This window comes from Schistocerca piceifrons, chromosome 3, assembly GCF_021461385.2.
Source record: "Schistocerca piceifrons isolate TAMUIC-IGC-003096 chromosome 3, iqSchPice1.1, whole genome shotgun sequence".
NCBI classification, from domain to species: domain Eukaryota; kingdom Metazoa; phylum Arthropoda; class Insecta; order Orthoptera; family Acrididae; genus Schistocerca; species Schistocerca piceifrons.
This window is the reverse complement of record NC_060140.1, coordinates 391218992-391244657: the sequence shown is the minus strand read 5'-3', so window position 1 is coordinate 391244657 and position 25666 is coordinate 391218992.

Here is a 25666-nt window from a genome sequence, read left to right as displayed (position 1 = left end):
CTTGGAGCGCGAAGTGTCTCGGGAAGTCCGGCTCTCCAGTTCCGGTAGACAGACATGTTGTCTGTTATAGCAGTATTTATTTCATGTAACTTTATTTACTACAGTTCCGACCGTCGCTAGGTACAGACATGTTGTCTGTAATAGTAGTATTTGATTCACATAGTTTTATTCTCCAGTTCTGACGGTTCCAATAGACAGACATGTTGTCTGTGGCAGGATGTATTTCATGTTATTTTAGCCAGATATAATGACTGTGGAAAGATATGTTTAATACGTTGTGATAAAGAATAGTTTCTCGTGTCTATATCAATAAAAACGCGAGTGGCATCCCAAATGAGTTATAGTTTATTCGTAGCAGCAGTTCCTTGCGAAGTTAATTTCAGCCTCAAGAAAAAGAATCCACGACCTGCGTGCTGTTTTCTGCGCTGGGGACATCATCATCATGAAGACAGCAGGTTATTGAAGTGTACAAGAATTTATGTATTCCACTCAGGGCAGTGAAAACAACTAGGCACCTCACGTGTACTGCATGCACAGTACAAATGTGCCCAGTGACACGTCATCTGCAGTAATGCAGAGGAGGTAAAGAAGGATGAAAGAATTAACGCTATCTCACTTTTATTCCTTTTTTCTTGCCGTACGGGCCACGTCCTACAACACTGTCATCCGGTGGGATGCTACGAGTCTGGACGGATGGTTACCGACCGATTTGCTTGTTAAATACATTAGCTAAGGTCTATGTGAGGCTTTTATGTTACCGCCTCCAACGTCACAGGGAACTCCATGGCCTTAGCACCAGGCCGGGAAAATCTATTGACGACGTTATTAATCGGGCTTTACAAATTGTGCAGCAGACGTTACAGAAATACGCGGTTGCGATTCTTATTGACATTGCTGACATTTTTGATAATCTTTGATGGTTAGCAATGAATGCACGATTTCGAGAACTATAAGTACTTGGATCCCTGACAGTAGTCTTGGAAACTATCGTGGGAACAGAGTGGCTGAGTGGCAAGAGGGAAACCGCAAGGTTGTAGAAAGGGTTACCAAAAGATGTCCACCAGGTTCAATCGGCGGACTCATCTTCTGGGATGTCACAAGTGAACCGCTCTTGAATTTAGTAGAGGAAGCTGAACGTTCAGACGGGATCGTTGCGTATGCTGACGACCTGTTAGTTGTGATATCAGCCAACACAAGAGCAATGTTGGAAAACAAGTCCAGTGGTATGCTACGTACAATAAAATAGTGGTGCAACCGAACCAAATTATCTACAGAAGCACAAAAAACAGCGTACATTATGTTTAAAGGTTCATTAAACACACCTGGCAATTCAAATAAACCACACAAACACAAAACGCGAGGTAGGAAATAGATATGAAACTTCCTGGCACATTAAAACAGTATGCCGGACCGAGACTCGAACTCGGGACCTTTGCCTTTCGCGGGCAAGTGCTATACTATCTGAGCTACCCAAGCGCGACTCACGGCCCGCCCTCACAGCTTTAATTCTGCCAGCACCTCGTATTCTACCTTCCAAACTTCCCAGCTCTGCCGGCCGCGGTGGTCTCGCGGTTCTAGGCGCGCACTCCGGAACCGCGTGACTGCTACGGTCGCAGGTTCGAATCCTGCCTCGGGCATGGATGTGTGTGATGTCCTTAGGTTAGTTAGGTTTAAGTAGTTCTAAGTTCTAGGGGACTGATGACCACAGCTGTTAAGTCCCATAGTGCTCAGAGCCATTTGAACCATTTGAAGCCAGAAGCTCTTCTAGTTCTACAAGTTTCGCAGATGAGCTTCTGTGGGGTTTGCAAGGTAGGAGACAAGGTACTGGCAGAATTAAAACCGTGAGGGCGGGTCGTGAGTCGTGATTGGGTAGCTCAGATGGTAGAGCGCTTGCCCACGAAAGGCAAAGTTCCCGAGTTCGAGTATCGGTCCCCGGAAGTTTCATATAAGCGCACAATCCGCTGCAGAGTGAAAAGCTCATTCAGGAATTAGGTATCTTGGGGTACGCACTACGAACGACATGGCTTCAACGAACACATATGACTATTCACAAACGAAGCCGAAAGTGTGCTTCCGAAACTAGCAACATTAAATTTGACACGATACAGACTACCAATCACACACTTAAGAATGTACCACTGTGCACTTTTCGAATTAGTATTGAGTTTTGTAATGAGTACATGGGCACACATACTCTCTCTGGTCATGAGCAGGATTACTGTCAGGCAATGACAGAGGAGTGTGCTATTTGGAATACCTGGGGCGCTTGGCACCACCTCCGTCGATTCGCTGCATGTGGTGTTTAGAATATACCCGATCGATATAACCATTGGATATCGGGCTGCAACATATTTTTTGAAGATAGGTAGACTTGAGTGAGTGTTGCAGATCAATGGGCAGCCCATAGAACAAAGACGCCAACTAAAATATTGGCGTATGGACACTGGGGGAAAAGAGTGGAACGAGAGTGATAATGAGTGTCAAGTCTATTCATTTTTCCCCAATATCAGGCAGTGGTTACGTTTGCACCATGTCAACCCCAGCCGAGGCATGGTTCATTTTATGACTGGACATAGACGTTTTCTCACGCACTTGCAGCGCATGTCGCTTTCAGAAAACAACCGTTGCACATACGGGGAAACTGGTTCCCCAGAACACTTCTTTTGAAATGCTTTAGATACAGGTACTTAGTAGTAACGTAGAACACATAACGGAAACAACACTATACGATAGCCGGCCGGTGTGGCCGTGCGGTTCTAGGCGCTTCAGTCTGGAACCGCGTGATCGCTACGGTCGCAGGTTCGAATCCTGCCTCGGGCATGGTTGTGTGTGATGTCCTTAGGTTAGTTAGGTTTAATTAGTTCTAAGTTCTAGGCGACTGATGACTTCAGAAGTTAAGTCGCATAGTGCTCAGAGCCATTTGAACACTATACGATGCACTGAGGAACCCAGATAAATGGACACGGTTGAACGCAATCGCCAACAACGCCGCAATAACATCTCAAAAGCAGAAGATGACATATAGAAACAGACTCATCGATACAGAAGGCGCAGAAGACGAAGGGAGGTCGACTTAGATAGTTCGAGCAGCTCCAGTACTGACGACGATACAAATGACAGTGACAACACTGAAATAACATAAAATACGTAAAACATGCACAACTATTCATGTGAAAATTAATCACACATTGCAATTTATATCTTATTAAGAATGAGTATAATTAGAACCAGAAGTTATAAGAATGGTCCTTGGATAGATATTGTTCTGGAATCCACGCTAAACTTGTAACAAACTTTGTTAAGTGGTTACATAAGTGAACACATCATTGTAAATGTAATAATATGAATGTAATATAAATTTTATAAAAAGTAAACAAGGGAAATCAAACAGTGTAAATAAATAACAGAAACATATCATGTATATTACGTAATTATACAAAATTAATGGGTCCACTACTTCAATAAGTGCTAGTTTTATTTTACCAAGATGTTTTTACATCGTTTATATTAGGTTAGTGCTGGGTTGTTATTTTCCTGCAAGTATGTAGGAACAGTATATAACTTAATTAGATTACATTGAGTCAGGATATTGTTCCAAAGCCATGCATAATATGTTTACTAACGAACCTAGCAGCAGTAGTCGTTATGTAACCTACCAGATATCAACTCACGCAGCACTTCAACAAACAACACCGACATAGATTAGATCCACACAGATTTAACTAATCGAGTTTTCACGAAGAGAGATGTTCATGTCATAATTACTAAAATGGATAACACAATATATGGACGCTGGACTTGAAGTTCAAAACCAAGACTCTTCCCTAGGTGGTGCTGCTGAAAGTATTCTACATCTACTCTTTCCTGCCTCCTTTTATTCTCTTCTTAAATTATACCTGCTTCCAAATTCCTGTGTTTTCCTTTAAAAGAATAACTGCTGTAAGTAAATAAAAGATAATACCAAAGCGCAGACAAAAGAACTCCACGCAGCCCCTTCCCTATCTCCACATAAACAGCACGGTCGTCAGTGGCCATGTGCTCAGCTGCGTAGCACAATTTTGCTGCGCGGCGGTGACGATTGATACTGGCTAAGAGGTCAATGTGGAACACTGTTGCCTGCATAAAGTAATAAAATGGCGGGCCCTAGTAGTCATAACGCTGCCTGAAAGAAAAGAAAGGAAGTCTTGCAAGATAACTTGACAAGACAACTTTGCTGGTGAATCGTGACTGTTAACAAGAGAAGACGTGCCCACTGAGACCCCAGTGAGCCGGCTGTAGTGGCCTTAGCCACTGCAGGACGCCACTGTTGTTGGGTCATAACCTTTTGTAAAGAAAGTTCGGATGAGTCCGGGACTTCTCTCATGACAGGCCATATTAACTGACTGGATGACTGGAAACTACCGTCTACATCCTGTTGGGTGAGACAGCTAAGTACCGCCTCCCTGGCTGTATGTAGTACCGCCTCCGAGGCTGTATGTCAAGTTGCTGAAATGGCGTCTGGGCTTCTGCCTTCATGACACACACATCCATCTTTGAGAGCACTGGGGCGGATTGCGTTAGCTCCCAGTAAGCCACAGTAAAGCCGTCGGCACACGGGTCGTGCTGTCGAACATCAACGTTGTGCGTGCTAATCTCAACGTGCTGCTGAACGCTCAGAAATGATGCGACTTGTGCATACGGTACGTGGGCCTCAACGTGGTATACGCGATCGCAACGCACTCCAGTGGGAGTGTCGAGATGTTTCTACTTCGTAAATCACACTGCTTACGAAACGGGCACGCCTATAATTCCAACGTTATCTCTGTTAAAACGCACATTTCCTCCATCGTTCACGAAAATGAAAGTACCATGTCCAATCAATAAGGACACAGGCTTATAAAAGTTCCACTACAAACAGTGCGATACAAATTTGCAATACTTCTCCACATAACATAAACATTGTTTCATCATTGCCACATTTTAGTAAAACCCCAAGGTCAGCCTTACTTGAATACTGTTCCTACCACTTAGCAGAATCTTTGCAACATGTGAATCACGAAGTGTAAAAGAAAAAGAAGCAAAATATCTTTATACAAGTAGCGCAAGCTGTCCTATAGATTAAGCCAATCGAACAAAGTCACCCCTCAGAAAAAGGTGAACTTATATTTACATAAATCAAGTATTATAGTATATACTTAGTACCAGAACCCAATAAAAACGCAAATGTTAGAAAAAAAATTGAAAGTGTCAGGTCGCGAACTAGTGCCCGAACCTTCTACATAGTATGGATCAGTGAGGCTACTCACTTTTTTTTTTTTTTTAAATCTCATTTTGTTCGTTTTCGTTCGTTGTATCTGCTCGGGGCGGACGTCACAAGACACCCATTTCAGTTCGTCGTTGTTCCATTAACTCAGTTTTTTTATTACAGAGGGCAACTAACCCTCTGACCGAACACGCTGAGTTACCGTGCCGGCAAAATAATAATGATTAGGACAACACAACACCCAGTCCATGAGCGGAGAAAATCTCCGACCCAGCCTTAGGAGTGACATTCCGTCGCACTGACCACTCAGCTACCGGGGGCGGATGTACTTCGCTAAACCAACAACATACTGTTGATACTCAATCATAGCGTGTTAGCACTTGCTATAAACCTTAATCGTTACTAATTGAAATTTAATTATAACAAATTGTGCCAAGAACAATGCGTTTTGGGTGGATCTTTAGTGTGTCGCTGACTTGAGATAGCATACTCTCATAATACGCAAGTTACAATAATTCTTTTGCCACGAATATGATGTTTCTCGTTATTTTATTGGAACGAATCACACAGTTAACAACGGGTTTTCTAGTGATTCTCAATTTTCTGGTGCACTAAGGAGTGTGTTAACGGCCAGTTCCATACCACTAGTCGAGAACTAGTTTCATTAAACACACACAGGAAAGTAATATAAGTTCAAAATGGTTCAAATGGCTCTGAGCACTATGAGACTTAACATCTATGGTCATCAGTCCCCTAGAACTTGTAACTACTTAAACCTAACTAACCTAAGGACATCACACAACACCCAGTCATCACGAGGCAGAGAAAATCCCTGACCCCGCCGGGAATCGAACCCGGGAGTGATATACGTCTGGTGCGAAACTGCACGGTGTCTTTGTAAAACCACAGTCAATATGGAAACACCGAACTACCAGGGGCTTGAAAGGCAATGAGCAGAAACCTAGGCCCGCAACTCGACGCAGCTGTATCAAACCAAAGCACCAGAGAGAAGTTATGTGGACCCAGAACAACACAATAGATGGCCGTCAGAGGCAAATGTTACAGCAAACAGCTACCCAACTTAGGATAACTCGGAGGGGGCAGCAACTTGCACAGTTCACATGTGGAGTTAACGATAGACACCTATTTCCCCGAAGATGTTGGGAATGTTGGGAAGCATCCAGAATAAAACACGGGGTGGGACTTCACATTAATTAGGTAAATATAACCCAACCGCTAGCAAGACGACTCTATCCAGGGTCATTCTTTCAGTAACTCACCTAAGCAAACAGTTAAGCCATAAGTCATAGTTTGTAACTAGGATCAAAATTCGGGTCGAGGATCACAGCACTACAGCCACTCCACCAGATAATAGAAGTTAAAGAAGGTCACTAAGTAGTGGGAAGCGACCAGGGCGGGCGCTGATCCCCTTCAACCGAATGCCAACACCTGTGGCCCTCTCGTCCTGAAAAACAATGGGGTTGTCTCCTGCCTGTTCTGGTGCTCGCGTCCCAACTCGTGTTGCCACTTCCGTCGTCCAGAGGTGCTCCACCCTACTGCCCTCGCACCGATCGCTCCATCCGCTGTATTACCGATCGCGTCGTCTTGCGGCCACCGTCGCTGAAATCGAGCTGCCGCCTCGAGATGGACAGACATACTTTGGAAATTCGAAGGAAGCTGAGCCTCATGGCTCACAACACTTGGTTTAAGAAACAAAAGAGCCTTAAATTAATTATTTTTCACAACATAGTCTTCAAATTAATAAGTGCTCCAATGCTATTTCCACGCCTAATAACAGTTGGCCATTTTCTATTTCAATGATGCTTGTCAAGTGTTCTTGCGGTTTATGTTCTGCATTTCAGTTTCTTAAAAATGGTGGAAAATCACAGCCCATAAGACTACACTCTGAACAGGCTTACGGAGTCCCAATGGTACCGACCGACAGCCGTGCCATCCTCAGCCTATATGCGTCACTGCATGCGGATGTGGAGGGCCTGTGACGAGAACATTGCTCTCCAGCTCATGACCAGAGCCACTGTTTCTCAATCAAGTAGTCCTCAATTGGCCTCACAAGAGCTGAGTACACACGTCTTGCCAACAGCGACCTGCAAAAACGGAGGGTCATCCACACAAATTCTACCCAAGCCCAGCAGCACTTTTCAGTGACTTGACGATACCACAGCGGCAAGTCCTTTGGCAAATTCATAGCCCATCCTCTTTTCACATCTGTTTGTATGTGAATGGGGTCTGCACTACTTAAAAATGATTGCGAATATTACCATAATTAAATAACTGCCTTCAAGTATCGTATGTCAATGAATACAACTAGCACCAAAATATTCGACTTTTTTTTTTGTACGCACTCAAATTCCTATTGATTTTAAGTACGAGACTAGGCAGCAAATTAACTTTTGCTACGAGGAGACACATCCCCAGAGACACATCCCCAGAATTCTTAAGGACTGCTCGATGCTGTCTCTAACAAACGTTTTGTGTCCATCACGTTGATGAGCTTAGCCTGGAGATAACACACAAGCAGTTTCCTTCAAACTATGGCAAGAGTGGCGCAATGCAGTTGAATCGACGTTTCTTACATGGAATAGTCTACGACCATCTGCAGTTCACACTATGCATTCTTCGACCACAAAGAGCTGTGGAGTTCAGTCCTAAAATACAAACACCACCTTTAACTCTGTGTCTGCATTGACGACGTGAACACATCATACTATATCAAAAAATGGCATAAACACTCCATACCCCATCGATATTTGGATTCTGGACCGATTTTCAACCAGATAGTTGCGTTTCCATCCTAAGATATACATGTAAATACGACGTCGCAATTCATATAGCACGGAAGCACTGGGGCTATAAAAAAACATTATGACTACATCATATAAAGCGGAGTTGAATGACGCTAAAATGCATGTTGTAATAGCTCAAATGCCTTGTCATTTGTATCAAAGGCCATGATAAATTTTATGGGACATCTTATCAATTTGTCAATTCTACGGCCTATCCTATAAATTATCTATAAAGTTTATGGCCTGTCATGCCAAAGTGCCCATTTTTTCTACAAATTTACCAATTTCCTGCCAATTTTTACTGCCTGCCCTACCAATTTGCCAATTTTTAGGGCCTATCCTAACAATTTCCCACTTCTATGGACAATCCTACCAGTTTCCATATTTGTGGTCACCTGATGTTAGAATATTATACAAAGACTCAGCAACGACCAACGACTAACAAAGAACGACAACATGGTTTTCGCAGAACTCTGTTGGGTAATTTTTCAGGGAACATACGTTAGAGGTAGATTTCATCATAATCATGTCCACGGGCCACGCGGGGTAGCCGTGCGGTCTAGGGCGCCTTCAGACAGTTCGCGGGGCTACCCCCGTCAGAGGTGCGATTCCTCCCTCAGGCATGGGTGTGTGTGTTGCTCTAGTTAGTTTAAGTTAGGTTAAGTAGTGTGTAAGCCTAGGGACCGATGACCTTAGCAGTTTGGTCCCATAGGAACTATCACAAATTTCCAAAATTATATCCCGCTTTTACTAATCCAAACTAGTCAGGCTCTCAGGCTAACTAGCAATTGCCGTAGCCTGATGTATTTTTAGGAAATTCCTCACGAAACAAACGCACGTGATAACGCAGTTCATCCCAAAACGTGTGATGCAAGTGATAAATACAACGACAGAAAAAAATCGCAACATCAAGAACGAGTTGTGTCTTCGAGACTGGACGTGGTGAATTGATGTTAGGCAGGAATGCATTTAAGGTGTCAAAGAAGCCATTATCAACACTTCACTATGTTTGAACGAGGTCTTTTAATAGAGTTACGGAAGCTGGATGTATCTTCTGCGATACTGCAGAAAGGTTTGGTAGGAACATAACCGATGTACATGATTGCTGGCAGTAGTGAATTTAACGTCGCAAGAAGACTGGACTTAATCGGCCAGGTGACAGTTCCGAAAGGGGAGATTATCGTGTTCGGTGTACGGCTCTGACCCATCACACTGCATCTTCAGCAGCAATTTGAGCAGCAGTTATCACCAGAGTGACACAAAGAACTGTCACAAAAAGGTTGCTTCCAAGGCAACTCCGAGCCAGACGCCCTGTAGAGTGCCTTTCACTCATCCCAAGCCGCAGCCATTTGCGACTTCAGTGGTATCAAGCGAAAGCTCAATGTAGGGTAGGCTTGAGGTCTGTTGTGTTATCTGATAAAAGCTGATTCTGCCTTGTCACCAGTGGTGGCCGTGTCTTGGATGAAGGAAGCCAGTTAAGAGCCTGCATTGAACATGTCTGTGTGCTAGACACACTGGACCAACACCTGGAGTTACGATCTGCAATTCGATTTCGTATGACAGCAGTCTAACACTGTCGTTGTTACCCCACGCACCCTGACTGCAAATTTGTACGTCGTTGTGGTTTTTCAACATTTTGTACTGCCATTGATGAACAGCATTCCTGGCAGTGCTTTCCAACAGGACAAGGCTCGCCCACATCGCTACTGTAGCCTACGATATTCTACAGAGTGTCGGCATGTCCCTTGGCCTGCTCGAAGAGCAGATCTGTCTCCAATCGAGCACATATTGGACATCGTCGGACAAGAACTCCAGTGTCATCCACAAACAGCGTTAACTGTCTCTGCATTCACTGACCAAGTGCAATAGTCATGGCATTCCATCCCTCAAACTGACATCCAGCACCTGTACAACACAATGTATGCATGTTTACATGCTTGCATTCAATGTTCTGGCGGTTACACCGGTTATTGATGTACCAGAATTTCACATTTGCAATGACATTTCTCGTGTTTACGTCAACCAGTGAGCACTTAAATATGTTACTCAAACAAATATACTCCCGAAATTTCATCACTCTACGTTGCTTATTTTTTGGTGTTGTGATTTTATTCTGTCAGTTTAATTATATATTATATCGACAGGGCAGGTAACCATAGACATTTTTACGATTGCGTATTGACATTAACGTAGCATGTGGAACAGTAGCATATTTCCACATATACTGTTATCTTTTCGTAGCATTAGGCTAGCAGCAACTACCTGCCAGGTTAGCCGAGAACGCTAATGCGCTGCTTCCTGGACTCGGGTAGGCGCGCCAGCCCTAGATCAAATCCGCCTGGCGGCATAAGGACGAGGGCCTGTGTGCCAGCCAGCCTGAATGTGGTTTTTAGGTGGTCTTCCACATCCCACTATGTGAATAATGGGCTGGTCCCTATGTCTCGCCTCAGTTACACGACTCGCAGACACTTGAAAATGTTCGCAGTATTTCATGGCTTACACTAGACACGGACAGTTGGGCTACACTAATTCCATCCCAGGGGGTGCGGGGTCGCGACAGGAAGGGCATCTTGCCACCCTCTAACATCGTCACATCTATAGTAACAAGGCCGACCCCGCAGTGTAGTGGGACAAAGGCCCTAAGGATATGAAAGGAAATGAGTCTAGCAGCAACTAATACACACATTAAAAGTATTACAAACCAACCGATCATGAAACGTTACAGTAAATTTGAGAATACAAAGAACAGCTATTCATCTCTGCTAACAAATGAGAGGCCTGACTTATGGAGTAGAGGGGGTTGGGGTGGGGGAGGAAGAGCTACCAAGTTGTGTGATGTTTTAAGAGTACTGTTAAGCAGGAAATAAGAGATAACATTAAAATACCTGAATCCGCTCAGCTACAAGAATTGCAATAAGAACGGACTCAGTTGTTAATGCCCAGAAAAGATGCATTTTGGCTGGAATGCACTCCCTATATTAATGACCAGAAATATGTGTCTAGATGTTGGTGTTGAATAAGGGAGCGCTGCATAAGAAGGATCGAACTGGGAAGCTTACATGTATATTCCCCTCTTTTTAGAACACACTCACAGATGTGAATTCTGTCAACGCCACCACACGGCCATTATCGAAGACATATTCCACTGCCATGCTGTCAGATACACTATATTTATGTATTTAGTTGTTGATTTACATTTAGATTCACTGGAAGTCTCGAGTTTGATACTCCACCTCAGCAACAGAGTTTACGAATTTCAGATCAGCTGTCCGCACCTCGTGGTCGTGCGGTAGCGTTCTCGCTTCCCGCGCCCGGGTTCCCGGGTTCCCGGGTTCGATTCTCGGCGGGGTCAGGGATTTTCTCTGCCTCGTGATGACTGGGTGTTGTGTGCTGTCCTCAGGTTAGTTAGGTTTAAGTAGTTCTAAGTTCTAGTGGACTGATGACCATAGATGTTAAGTCCCATATTGCTCAGAGCCATTTAGCCATTCAGATCAGCTTTTGGTTTTAATGAACGCTTATAGTGGTATACCATTTTGTCATTTGTTACAGCTTGTTACTGCTTTTACTTACAAAACCAAATTATTAGTACACTTCACGCTGCCCAACACAAATCAAAGCAAACCACTTGGCCAAAATTGACACATACAGGATAGCTGCATTTGAGATCTGAAGTTAAAAGTAAGCTACAGTTGTTGTACGTGAGTAGCGAACAAGAAACAACAGAACCCTATCTCGCCTCATTGTCTCTCTCTCGCAATAACTGTCAACAAAGTGATTAGAGAAATGAGCCACCAACTCAAAATCTCTACAGTTATGAAGCTTAATGAATTAGTTTATGTCCAAGCTACTTGCAAGTATACCAGGTGCAACACTAAATTTGTATAGTTCACGTCTCCCATTCTTTACTTCATTTGATCGACTCTTAATGTCAGTGGGTAGCACAATTTGTTTCACAATTTTGTCATTACTGTGAGCTGTATACACCCTCAAACCACTACAGCAGACTTCAAACCACATACTGAATACAGTTATCATGCCAGAGGACAGAATAAAAGTTGTTGTACTGGTTGGTGAATGATTACATCACAAAATACTTAAATAAATTAGGATATAGGATCAGCAGTACCATAAGATAGTCAAATGACTATTCGACTGTATAGAGGAAAGCATCAGCCTGATATTGATGAAATCATAGACAAAATCTATCATAAAGGCTATAACACAGACAAACAACCTGTACATGACAGTTTGAGAAAGGACAGGTTTATCTCTCACCTATTTTTCGTATATGGAAATTCATTAGAGATTTTATTACAACCTGATACACCTTGAGCGAGACTCTAGAAACTTAATGGCCCGAGCAGACGTTGATGGAGCCTGGTAGGGTGCTAAAAGCATGAGATATTTCTATGGTTCTTTTCTCGTAGAAATGGTATGTTTGGAGTTGGAAGCATTTGGCGATGAGCCCATCCCTCATGAATCTTGCTGGACAGGCTCACAGCCATACAGGGCAGACAGAGCAGCCCCTTGTCGAGACAGGTCTCCAGTAGAACAATGCCACTAAAGCTTCATTGGTGCCAGCCATAGGTTGGGCTTTGGGGCGACAGACTGAAGAGATACGTTTACACAGTGGAGTCATAAACCGGGCATTGTGTGCAGAGCCACTAATAATAAAATTTCGCAAGTTTTTGTGTTTTCTGATACTGCAAATAGGCCTGTGACCCACTTCCATTGTCCACCTCTGCCTGATCGCTAGACCGTGAGATTTTTGCAATTTCTTTCGTGGCCGCGATCGATTCACAGGTGCTGCCTCACATCTCGCCTCCGTCCCACACATCTCGCCAGCTGCAAGTTACATCGTTGCACTAAGCAAACAGGGTAATGTAATCCCGCTCTGGCCTTTTCAGAGCATACAGATCTCAATCGCCAGTTGCTCTCAACTGCACCTATTTTGAGAAACTTCTGTAGATTATCAATCAAAGTCTGCTCAGCGTCAGATCAATTCAGATTGCGTTATCCATATTTTTAGGGCCAGAGTACTTGACTCACTTCTGCCACCCAGGATCCTTGTCCACTGTGGTTTTAAACCAACTGTCCGTTGTTTAAGATATACAATAAAAACTTGTTTAGCATAATTTATGTCTGTTTTTGATTTGGAAAAATAAATGCTGTTAGTAAACTAAATTTTTCATACATTCTCAATCAGTTTTATATAATCCAAACAGCGTTACCTTTCAAGTTCACTTCATACATCACCATTCCACTACAAAATTTAACAAACCGCTCATGTAACAGCGTAATTGTAACTCATTGCACCGTGTCACAGCATAATTGTAATGAATGGCCCCGAGATACAGAAAAATTGAAATAAACTGCCAAGTTTACAGTGAAATTGTAACAAATAGGTCACGTTTCAGTAAAATTTGATCATATTGTCTCACACATGATGCTACAGCAAAAATAATAACAAATTACCCATTACATTGCAATGTCACTACAAAATTCGCTGAACTCATGCGTGATGTAGAGTTCTATGAAAGCGGTAGTGTGGAACACACACGCGCCATGGCAGGTATGTACACTAATATTTTTAAAAAATGCCATTGTAGACTAAACGGCAGAAAAATCATTTGATATTAGTGGCAGAAAAACTGTTCCAGGGCAGGCATCAGACACAGGAAGTGGGTCACAGATTCATGAAATGCGAGGTTTCTGACTCTCACTCTGTACTCACCTATGTCCTTGTGCTGAAGATTGCTTACCTGACTGGTAGGTAAGGACGCTCAAGATCTTCTGCTGGATACAACGCAGATTATTGACGTGAAGGAATGTTCGAATTGCAGTAAAAGCATTTGGCCACCAACAAATATGATGTGCAGAGATTATAACGCTTTTAATAATTCGCTGAAAAGGGATCAGTATATACTATTACGCCTTAGGTAATGAGAGAAAAGTAAAAATGAAAGACTAATCTCACCAACATTTTTTTTCTTAAACTCGTTGACCTTTGTCTTTCATAATTTGACATTATAATTTATCGTCTTTTAGAACGAAGATTAAAGCCATAAAATTACCGTTCATGAGCATATGGTCCCCTGTGCGCAAAGAGACTGTCCTTACAACTCTTTCTTGTTTCCAGTGTACAGTGGCAATCTGAAGATGCAGAGTCCTAATCAAAATGTTTTGATCTCTTTCATTTCAACAAACGAATTCAATAGAAAAAAAGATAACAAAATTTCGGTCATTGTTTACCCGAATTATGAACTTGAGTGTGAAAGCAACAAAATAACTAGCATTATTGCATATCGGCGTCGCTGTACTTCTAATACTTGTCTTCAAGCAGCTGACTTTGTGAGAGATATGATGTCTTACGTGAGGGAAAATATACAACCACAAAAATAACTTTTGGGCGTCTTTTCTTAATATATGTGATGGAACATGAAACCATTGCTACTTCAGCCTAAGGGGTATAATTAATTGGCATATCTTCACCTAATAACTATTGTGTTATGTTAAATTGCAAACAGCTGCAACAAAATTTCCGTATGTTGAAAGAAATGAACAGCACTGGCTGTACAATAGTTTTTATTGAAAGTCATGACTGATTTCGAGTCAGTTGAAGAAGCATCTTCAGATGATTGGTACGAAATTAATAGGCAAAAACATTTTTACTAAGAATCCTTAACAATAGCGTGAAGAATAAGGGGATACTGAAAAGTAGTATTCTACAGAGTACTCGCAGAACTTCTTTTTGGCAAGTCATAGCGGAGAACTAACTGCTTCAGAGCAATTACGCATCATTCATATCGAAATGTTCAAATGTGTGTTAATTTCTAAGGGACCAAACTGCTTAGGTCATCGGTCCCTAGACTTACACACTACTCAAACTAACTTATGCTTTATTTATTTATTTAATCGTATGGCTAGGGCCCCCAGTCGGGCAGACCGTTCGCCGGGTGCTGGTCTTTCAATTTGACGCCACTTCGGCGACATGGAGTCGATGAGGATGATAGGATGATGATGAGGACAGCACAACACCCAGTCCATGGGCGGAGAAAATTCCCCGACCCAACCGGGAATCGAACCCTGGCCCAGAGGATTGACAATCCGTCACGCTGACTAATCAGCTGCCGGGGGCGGACTAACTTATGCTAAGAACTACACACACACACCCATGCCCGATGGAGGACTCGAACCTCAGGCGGGAGGGGTCACACAGTTAGTGACATGGCGCCACTAACTGCGCGGCTACTCCGCAAGGTCATTCATATCAAGTTGTGTACAAATTGTGCGCTAAAAGTGATTAGTCTACAGCTGAAATAATGCGGATAGTAGAACCCATAAAAATAAAGCATGGGAAGAAGCCAAATGGGTTAAACGAAGTTGTTGAAAGGAGCCTTAACATGCCATGTGCAGGAAGGCGGTTCGGCGGCAGCAAGGAAGGCAGTGCTGACTCCTCTGCACTGTGGAAAATGTTTACGGGTGGCGTCAGAGGCGACGGAAGCAAAACCGTCGCGATAGAAGGGGTGAAATATGTGTGCGTTGGGGTGGGGGGGGATGGGGAGGGGGGAGGGGGAGGGGCTGGGGCCGCATATATACTCATCTGCTTAAAAATATATAAAGCAATGTAGAAAAGATAGAGTAGCATTTGTAAAAAAGCGGACATTAAAATGTAAAAAAGTAATAAAGCCAGTCCGGTATTACAAATTCTCTCTTCAACAGAAAAAAATACCGTATCAGCGAACAAACGCAAAAGGCTAATCTGGGAAGCTAAAGACTTCTGACAATAAAATAGTGGTCTATAGAAGTAATTTCTAACTGGTTTTCTTTTGGGTCATCTGTCTTCCGACTGGTTTGATGAGACCCGCCACGAATTTCCCCCTATGCCAACTTTTTCATCACTTGCAACCTACGTCCTGAGTTATTTGCTACATGTATTCCAATCTCTGCCTTCCTCTACAGTTTTTGCCATCTGCAGCTCCCTCTTGTACCGTGGAGGTTATTCCCTGATGTCTTAACAAATGTCCTATCATCCTGTCCCTTCTCCTTGTCAGTTTTTCCCACATATTCCTTTCCTTGCCGATTCCGTGAAGAACCTCCTCAGTCCTGACCTTATGAGTCTGCTTAACTTTCAACGTTGTTCTGAAGCACCACATTTCAATTGCTTCGATTCTCTGCTGTCCCGGTTTCCCCCCGGGTCCATGTTTCACAAATATACAATATAGTGCTCCAAACATACATTCTCAGAAATTTCTTCCTCAAATTAATACCTATGTCTGATGCCGCAGACTTCTTTTGGCCAGGAATGTACTTTTTGCCACTGCTAGTCTGCTTCTTATGTCTTCTTTGCTCCATTCTTTGTGGGTTATTTTGCTGTCCAGGTGGCAGGATTCTTTAACTTTATCTTCTTCGTGGTCACCAATCCTTACGTTTTCTCGCTGTTCTCATTTGTACAACGTCTCATTACTTTATCCTTTCTTCGATTTACTCTCACTCCATATTTGTGCACGTTACACTGTTCATTCCATTATTCCACTGAACAGATCTTGTAATTCTTCTTCATTTCCACTGACGATAACAACGTCATCAGCAAATTTCAACATTGATATTCTTTCACCTAGAATTCCACTCTTCAAACATTCTTTAATTTCTGTCATTGCTTCTTCGACGTTATAGATGAACAGCAAGAGCGAAAGACTACATCCTTATGTTACACCCTGTTCAATCAGTGCGCTTCGTTCTTCGTCTTCCATTCTCAATATTCTCCTCTTGGTTCTAGTAAATATTGTATATTACCCATCTTGGCTATAGTTTATCCCCATTTTCCTCGGCATTTCGAAGATCTTCCATCATGTTACATCGTACAACGCTTTTTCCAGGTCAACAAGTCGTACGAACGTGTTTTGAATTTTCATTAGTGTTTTTTTCATTAACAACCGTAATGTCAGACCTGCCTCTTTCGTGCGTTCATCTTTCGTAAAGTCAAACTGATCGTCGTATGTCCTAAATTTTCCTTTTCATTCTTCTATATATCAGTTTCCTCAGGACTTGAATGCATGAGCAGTTAAGGAGATTGGGTGATAATCATCGCACTTGTAGGATGTTTCAATCTTTGGTATCCAGTGGATAACGTTTTTCCAAAAGTCTGAAGATGCATCGTCAGTCTCATAAATTCTACACATGAACATGAATAACCGTTTTGTTGCCACATCCCTCAATGTTTAGACAGTCAAAATTTGCTAATAGACCCTAGCGTCGCAGATGCTTCTGCGAATTCAAGATAAAAGCAGGGAATCCCTTTAGAGCACGGTAAATCTCGATTTCTCCTAGAATATTAAGAGTATTGCATTTGCTTTCGAAATATAGTACCTGCACATTCTTTCATATGTCGGTGATGAGGTGACAAGTTTCACACAAATGCACGTCTAGTGGCGATTTTGCCTTCTATTAGATTGGATTTACTTTCATTCCAATAGATCCATAGTGAGGAAGTCCACCAGGACACGTCAGAAAACAATAATACACGACAAATATTTGCAACTGAAACAAATAAGCTAATGTACCTTCCACAAGTCCCAAGTGGAATGATCGTAATTTTTTTTAATGAACACTACATGAAAGAATCGTTTTACAGACACTAATGCACTGAATTTAAAAGATAAAAAGATTTTTGTATTTGTAAAGTACTAAACATGTAACAGAATTACTACATAACTTATTTACAATGAACATATTACTGCACTGAAACGGTGCAGAAGTTAGATTGTACTTACTTACACACACACACACACACACGCGCGCGCACACACACACACACACACACTTACACGCACACACACACACACACACACACACACACACACACACACACACACACACACACACACACTTATTTACAATGAACACAACACTGCACTGAAATGGTGCAGACGTTATATTCTACTTATATATATAGAAATCAGTTGGTTCTACTGAGAAATTCATCAATGGAGTAGAAGGAGTTGGCCACCAATAAATGCTTTAAGCTTCTCTTAAACAGAATTTTATTGATTGTTAAGCTTGTTAAGGCTGCTGCTAAGTTCCTGAATAATGCACACCTTTTTGTGGAAGAGTAAGTGACTTTAAGTCCTTGTGAAGATTATTCTTATTTCTAGTATTGATTCCATGAATTGAGCTGTTGGTTTGAAAAAGTGATATATTTTTAATGACAAATTTAATTAAGGAATAAATATGTTCGGAAGCAGTAGTTAGTATCCTCATTTCCCTAAACAGGCTTCTGCAGGATGTTCTTGAGTTCACACCACATACAACTCTTACTGCACGTTTTTGCGCATGGAAAAGTTTATCTTGGTTTGATCAATTAGCCCAAAAAATTTGACATTATGGAATGAAAGTAAGCGTAGTATGCCTGCTTTTTCATTTTTATATCCCCTATATCTGACAATTCGCATTGCAAATAGACATTTGTTAAGATGCTTCAGTAGTTCTGTAGTGTGCTCCTCCCAGTTGAATTTATTCTCAAGCTGTAATCCCAAGAATTTAACACTGTCCACTTATTTTATCTGCTTGTCATTGCATGTTAGGCATATACACCCCTTACAAGTTCTAAACTGCATGTAGTGTGTTTTATCAAAGTTTAGTGACAAAGAACTGACTAGAAAGCAGTGATTAATGTCCACAAATATTTTACTAGCCGATCTTTCTAAGACTACACTTGATTTGCTATTTATTGCAATGTTTGTATCATCGGCAAACAAAACGAACTTGGCATCTGGTAATGTTACTCATGAAAGGTCATTGATATACACAAGAAAAAGTAAGGGCTTTAAAATGGAACCTTGTGGGACCCCACATGTAATTAGTTCCCAGTTGGATGATGCCTGATAGCTTAATACATGTCTCTTTCCTAATAACACTCTTTGTTTCCTGCCAGAGATATAAGATTTGAACCATTTTGCAGCATTTCCTGTTACACCATAATATCCTAATTTACTCAGAAGGATATTGTGATTTACACAGTCAAATGCCTTTGACAGACCACAAAATATACCAGTTGCCTACAATTTTATGTCTAATGAATGAAGCACATTTTCACTGTAAGTGTAGATAGTCTTCTCAATATCAGAAACCTTTAGAAATCCGAACTGCGTGTTTGACAGTATGTTATTTGAGATAAGATGGTCATAAAGCCGATTGCACATTACTTTTTCTAAAGTTTTTGAGAGTGCTGTCAAAAGTGAAATTGGACGGAAATTTTATGCTATTTCTTTATCTCACTTCTTAAACAGTGGCTTAACTTCAGCCTATTTCAGCCATTTAGGAAATATTCCACTGATAAACGACTGGTTACACAGATAGCTTAATATGTTACTTAACTCAGAATCACACTCTTTAATTAACTTTGTTGATATTTCATCATACCCACTAGTTGTTTTTGAGTTTAAAGATTTTATGTTGGACATTATTTCTGCTGGGGTAGTGAGTGACAAATTCATATTATGGAAGTTACTTGAAATATCTGCTCCAACGTATTCCATAGGAGCATCTACCGAACCTGACAACCCCATCTTTTCAGTAACAGTTATAAAATGTTTGTTAAGAAGTTCTGCAACACTATACACATCTGTCACCAACGTATAATTTACTCTTAATGCTATTTGCCACTCTTCATGTCTGGTTCTACCAGTCTCCTCCTTCACTATATCCCATATTTTCTTTATTTTGTTGTCTGATATGACTATCTTTTCCTTGTAACATATTTGCTTTGATGTTCGTATTACAATCTTTAATATTTTGCAGTATTTCTTGTAATGTGCTATAGCAACAACATCAGAACTGTTTCGAATTGACAGATAGAGTTTTCTTTTTGTTTTACAGGATACCCCTATTCCTTGAGTAATCCATGGCTTCTTTGTAGACTTAGCTCTAACCTTGGTTAGTTTTGGGGGAAATCAGTGCTCAAATAAGGTAAGCACTTTGTTAGAAAAACATTCATGTTCTCTGTAAAGCATGTTCCGAAGTTTCTTCTCGTCTGACCTATATACACAGCCTTACAATCATCACACGTGATACCGTATATCCCTGAGGACTTACATTTATCCCGTGCTGCAGGTGTCCCTATCCTGAATTCTTGGCCATTATTCTTCGGGATGTAAAATGCCAGAGTTATATCTTCATAAAGCAAACACTTGCCGATTCTGCTCGAAATAGTGCAATAGAATTGTATAATATGGAATTCATTATCGGCTACTTGCGGGGATAAGAACGGTGAAAGCTCCAGATGTCAATGGGGCACGAACAGTATTACACTTTGTGTACAATTTCTGTAATGTATTTTCGTTAATTTGATTCTTCCATCATAATTCTTCCTCCACCTCTTCTTGTAGTAGTAGTTGGCACACCATACCTCCTCCCAGCATCTCTAATTAAAAACTTGCCTGCTTCAGTCGGAGCGATGACTTTGTCTCGAACTGCACACTCCCAGTCAGCCATTGTAGCTGATTTCCCACAATGAGACTTTCACTTACCGCACTTACGCTGATCCTGGAGAGTAAGTAAGGGTACTGTCGTCAAAAGGAGCGGTAATAGTGACAGACTACAGGAAGCCGTATTCCTAACTTCTCTGTGATCAATAGAGTTAATGACCAATAGAGTCAAAAGGTCCCCCTTTTCAGGTCAGAGTCGGGTTACAGAAAGACAGTATTGAAATAAATTAGAGCAGAACAGGATTATAATTGTTTGTAATAGTTTCTATAATATTGAAATTGTTTCAGCAGAACGTAAGAGCGGGGGAATACAAGATAAATGAGTTTCTTGTATGCCTAGAAGATGTGGAAAATTGCGAAGTGATAAATATTCTGTGGCTCTCTGAACACCATCTAACCACAGGGTTGAAGGAGCTATGATCATACCAGGAGTCATAGACTTGCTTCACACAAAGTAAAAAATATTCAAGTAAATAGTTCTTGTGTTGATCAGAACCTGGAAGCATTTGCTTTTGAGTTGTTACTGTTGAATATTTCTATGATATTTATAAGACTGAACAGATCCCCTCTAGAAAACTTTCAGCTATTTATGAGAAATTTAGTAGTATTATTGAGGTGGGGGAGGAGGTTAGTGTATAACATTCTGTCGGCAGTGAGGTCATTACAGATGGAGCACAAGCTCGAAGACCAGAAGAATGGAGGAGGAAAGCGGCCATGTCCTTTAGAAGGAAACATCCTGGTATTTGCCTTAAGCAATTTCGGGAAATGACGGAGAACCTAGAGTAGGATAGCCCAGGGCGGGTTTGAACTGTAGTCCTCTCGAATGCGAGTGCAGTCTGCTAACAACTGCGCTACCCCTCTCGGTGCATGCATTATTGAGCTACCTGTCAGACAAGAAGGAACAGTTAGTAGCTTGTGGAGATTTCAGTGGAGATTTCTTGGAGGATAGGGACAGTAAAAACGACCTAGATTTATTATTTGGGTGCTTCAAATCTAATTTGAGTAGTTACTTTTCTAATACTTTACTGTGAAGATACTAGGACACTGATAACATTTTGTGGATAGTACCCAGGCTGAAGCAATTAATGTGTACCCAGTTGTTAATGAACTATCTGACAGAGATGCATAGTTAATGGAAAAAACAATATGGCACCTCAGGAGTCCTGAGATAGGTTCATACAAGGCAGCGAGGCTTGCTGATGACTACAGGCTTGCTAATGTCAAACTCAGTTCATTCCATGATAAATTCGTGCAAGTATTTGAAAGTTGCCTTCCTAAAAATTATCCATTAAAAAGACAAGCAAGCTGTGGATAACTAAGGGCATTAAAAAAGGAAGAGGGACTTTAGGTCAGAGTCAGTAAAGGTCCAAGATTACAATTTACAACAAATTCTGAAGTACGCTACGGAATATCCTTAAAAGTCCCAGAAGAACGTATATTCTGACAGAAAAAAATAATGCAATAATAAGATTAAAACTACATGGGACATTTGTCGAATGGGAGGCAGCACAGACAGTCAGTGTACAAGATCCATAACAATTAAACTAAATCACAATATTCTGACTAAAAATTTGCAAGCTGTAAGTAGGTTTAACAACCACTTTTCAGATGTAGCAGCAGAAATATGATTCTATGGTTCAGTTGAAGAAGCAAAATGAATATATTAAAAACGTTATTCCATAACATTAAGCAACTAGAAGTAACACCGACAGGTTACAGCTGTGACTGATAGGTATGGACCTACTGCTCCTTTAGTGAAGGAAATGATGCACAGTCTAAAGTTGTTTATTGCCTGCCTGTCTTTCTATCATGCTATACTTGATGTAAAACACTATTATTTGGGGCATTCTAAATTTTTGTACTTAAATCTTAAGAACCCCTGAAATTATTTTCTCGACTATGTCATTGTTCTTCAATTGCTTTACTTAATAAGATGGTTTGTCCCAGCAGTTTTCAAATATTGTCATAATTCCATTGTCCAGATAATTCCATTATCTGGGGTGTCTATAAGACCATTCACAAGCCCCATCAATCCCTAATCTGGTGATTTAGAGAAAAATTGTTAGTAGTTGTCTAGTACTTAAATAGAAGCAACTATTAAAAAACTTAAAATTTGGTGCAGTGTACTGAAAAGCAGTTGTTTTGATACATCTCCACTCATCAATGATTTCTTTGAAACATTTGAAATCTAAGTTAATGGGCAAACTGCAACTGCCATCAAGGAAAATCTTCAATGTTTGAAGTTTTAAGTTTTTACGAACTGGTATGTTACGCCCAATGAAAGCCGTTTCTTTATGCAAGATGTTACTTAAAATTGGTTCTTTCCCAGAATTCGTGTTGAAATGTTATGGGTAAGAAATCTGTTTGTGGAGGACAGCTTTAAAAAAGCTGAAACTGTCAGTATCGTAGGAAGACTTTTTGATGGAACTAACATGTGACTCTTCTCTGAAAAGTTTCTTTAAATATCCAAGCCTAATCCGATTTTAGATCAAAATATAGGTAGAGTACCGACTGCTTGCGATTATAGTTTCGAGCGAATTAATGAGATTCACATAGACTTACTTATTCAAGAGTTCATTTTGTTGTTTGGTTGTTTTAAAAATCAAATATAGAAACAAATTTTCCTAGGAAAAAGATTCACACCCAAAACCAGTAAGCTTTAGTACAGATATAAGAAGTATTATTAATCCCAAGACTAAACTTTATCACATATATTATTGAGTTTACCGTTTAATCAGAAGGAAAATGACTTTGTTATTGGACAAAATGTAGTATCTTTTCTTTGTTAATGTTGCCTTCACCATTTCCGAAATTTTTGCTCACCAAAGCATCTGTACATGTAATAACAACTTCAGTTTTATATTACATATAACTTTTATATCATTAATAATTGGTGCCTAGCCGCTGCAGTGGTAGTGCATATAGGGTGATTCAAAATTTCTATTACAGATGTCTAGGGGCTGTAGACGGGACTTAGTATATGACGTTTGGATAAGGAACGCATAGAGGGTAATGTACCATTTGGATATAACGTAAGTTAGAAAATCGAATCACTTTCAAGTCTCCCATATAACGGTACGCACAGAAGCTGCTAATAAGGCCCCATCGTCTGTCGCTGTTGCAGTTACGGCATTCGTCCAACTACAAAAAAGGCAGCGAGAATTTGATACCTTCGAAACTAGGAAAGTTGGCCGTGATGCTCTACAGAAGCGGTGCATTGACTTTGAAGATGGCGTCCTTCGTCACGTAGAAGAGAATGCCATGCCATATATTCCTACAGCACAAAGGTCAGAACTCATTTTCTGTGCTGTGTGCATACCGTGAAGAGGGAGGTTTAAAAATGATACTATCCTGAAAATGAGTTTACATTCGAATGATACATTCCAGGACATTGGTTCCTTATCAAAACTTACTGGAACACGAAAACTTTTCCTGAAATAGTGTTGCTCCTACGACAAAAACGTCTGGAAATCATTGTATAGATCATGTCACTCTCTTAGAAACACTCAAGTCATGCAGCTAATAGATTTTGCACACAGCTGGTTTAAATCACACTTAACGAAGAGAACGTAAACAGTTGTTTGAATAGTTTAAACAATGTTGGAAGGGGAGAAAGTTTCAGTGACGTAGGAAGAATCACAAAGATAGTCCCACAGGTTTCAATTTTGGGTTGATTCCTATCCCTTATATATGTGGATGAGCTACCACTTATCATTCAATAAGCAGAACTCGCACCTTTTGCAAACTGTACTTCAAATTAATGTTATAATAAAATTTAATACATGGACCCGTGGTCTAGGGGTAGCGTCTGTTATTCATAATCAAAACGTATTCGGTCCCGGGTTCGATCCCCGCCAGTGCCTAAATTTTGATAAATAATCAGCATTGGCGGCCGAAGACTTCCGGCATAAGAAGTCAGCCTCATTCTGCCAACGGCCTAGTCAAAGAGGGCGGAGGAGCGGATAGAGGTTCAGGGCACTCTCTTGTCCTAGGGGTGGGAAATTGCCCCTAAAGGCGGAAGAATCAGCAATGGTCAACGACATGAGGATGCAGAAGGCAATGGAAACCACTGCATTAAAGACACGTAACGTGTATCCACAGGACGTGTGGCCTGCAATTGAAGAAGTGTCATGATGATCTCTCCATTAGCAAAAGATTCCGGAATAGTCCCCCATTCGGATCTCCGGGAGGGGACTGCCAAAGGGGAGGATACCATGAGAAAAAGATTGAATAATCAACGAAAGGATAACGTTCTACGAGTCGGGGCGTGGAATGTCAGAAGCTTGAACGTGGTAGGGAAACTAGAAAATCTGAAAAGGGAAATGCAAAGGCTCAATCTAGATATAGTAGGGGTCAGTGAAGTAAAGTGGAAGGAAGACAAGGATTTCTGGTCAGATGAGTATCGGGTAATATCAACAGCAGCAGAAAATGGTATAACAGGTGTAGGATTCGTTATGAATAGGAAGGTAGGGCAGAGGGAGTGTTACTGTGAACAGTTCAGTGACAGATCACAATACAGTAGTGATGAAGAGTAGGCTGAAGTTCAAGACATTAGTCAGGAAGAATCAATACGCAAGGAAGTGGGATACGGAAGTACTAAGGAATGACGAGATACGTTTGAAGTTCTCTAACGCTATAGATACAGCAATAAGGAATAGCGCAGTAGGCAGTACAGTTGAAGAGGAATGGACATCTCTAAAAAGGGCCATCACAGAAGTTGCGAAGGAAAACAGGTACAAAGAAGGTAGCTGCGAAGAAACCATGGGTAACAGAAGAAATATTTCAGTTGATTGATGAAAGGAGGAAGTACAAACATGTTCCGGGAAAATCAGGAATACAGAAATACAAGTCGCTGAGGAATGAAATAAATAGGAAGTGCAGGGAAGCTAAGACGAAATGGCTGCAGGAAAAATGTGAAGACATCGAAAAAGATATGATTGTCGGAAGGACAGACTCAGCATACAGGAAAGTCAAAACAACATTTGGTGACATTAAAAGCCACGGTGGTAACATTAAGAGTGCAACGGGAATTCCACTGTTAAATGCAGAGGAGAGAGCAGATAGGTGGAAAGAATACATTGAAAGCCTCTATGAGGGTGAAGATTTGTCTGATGTGATAGAAGACGAAACAGGAG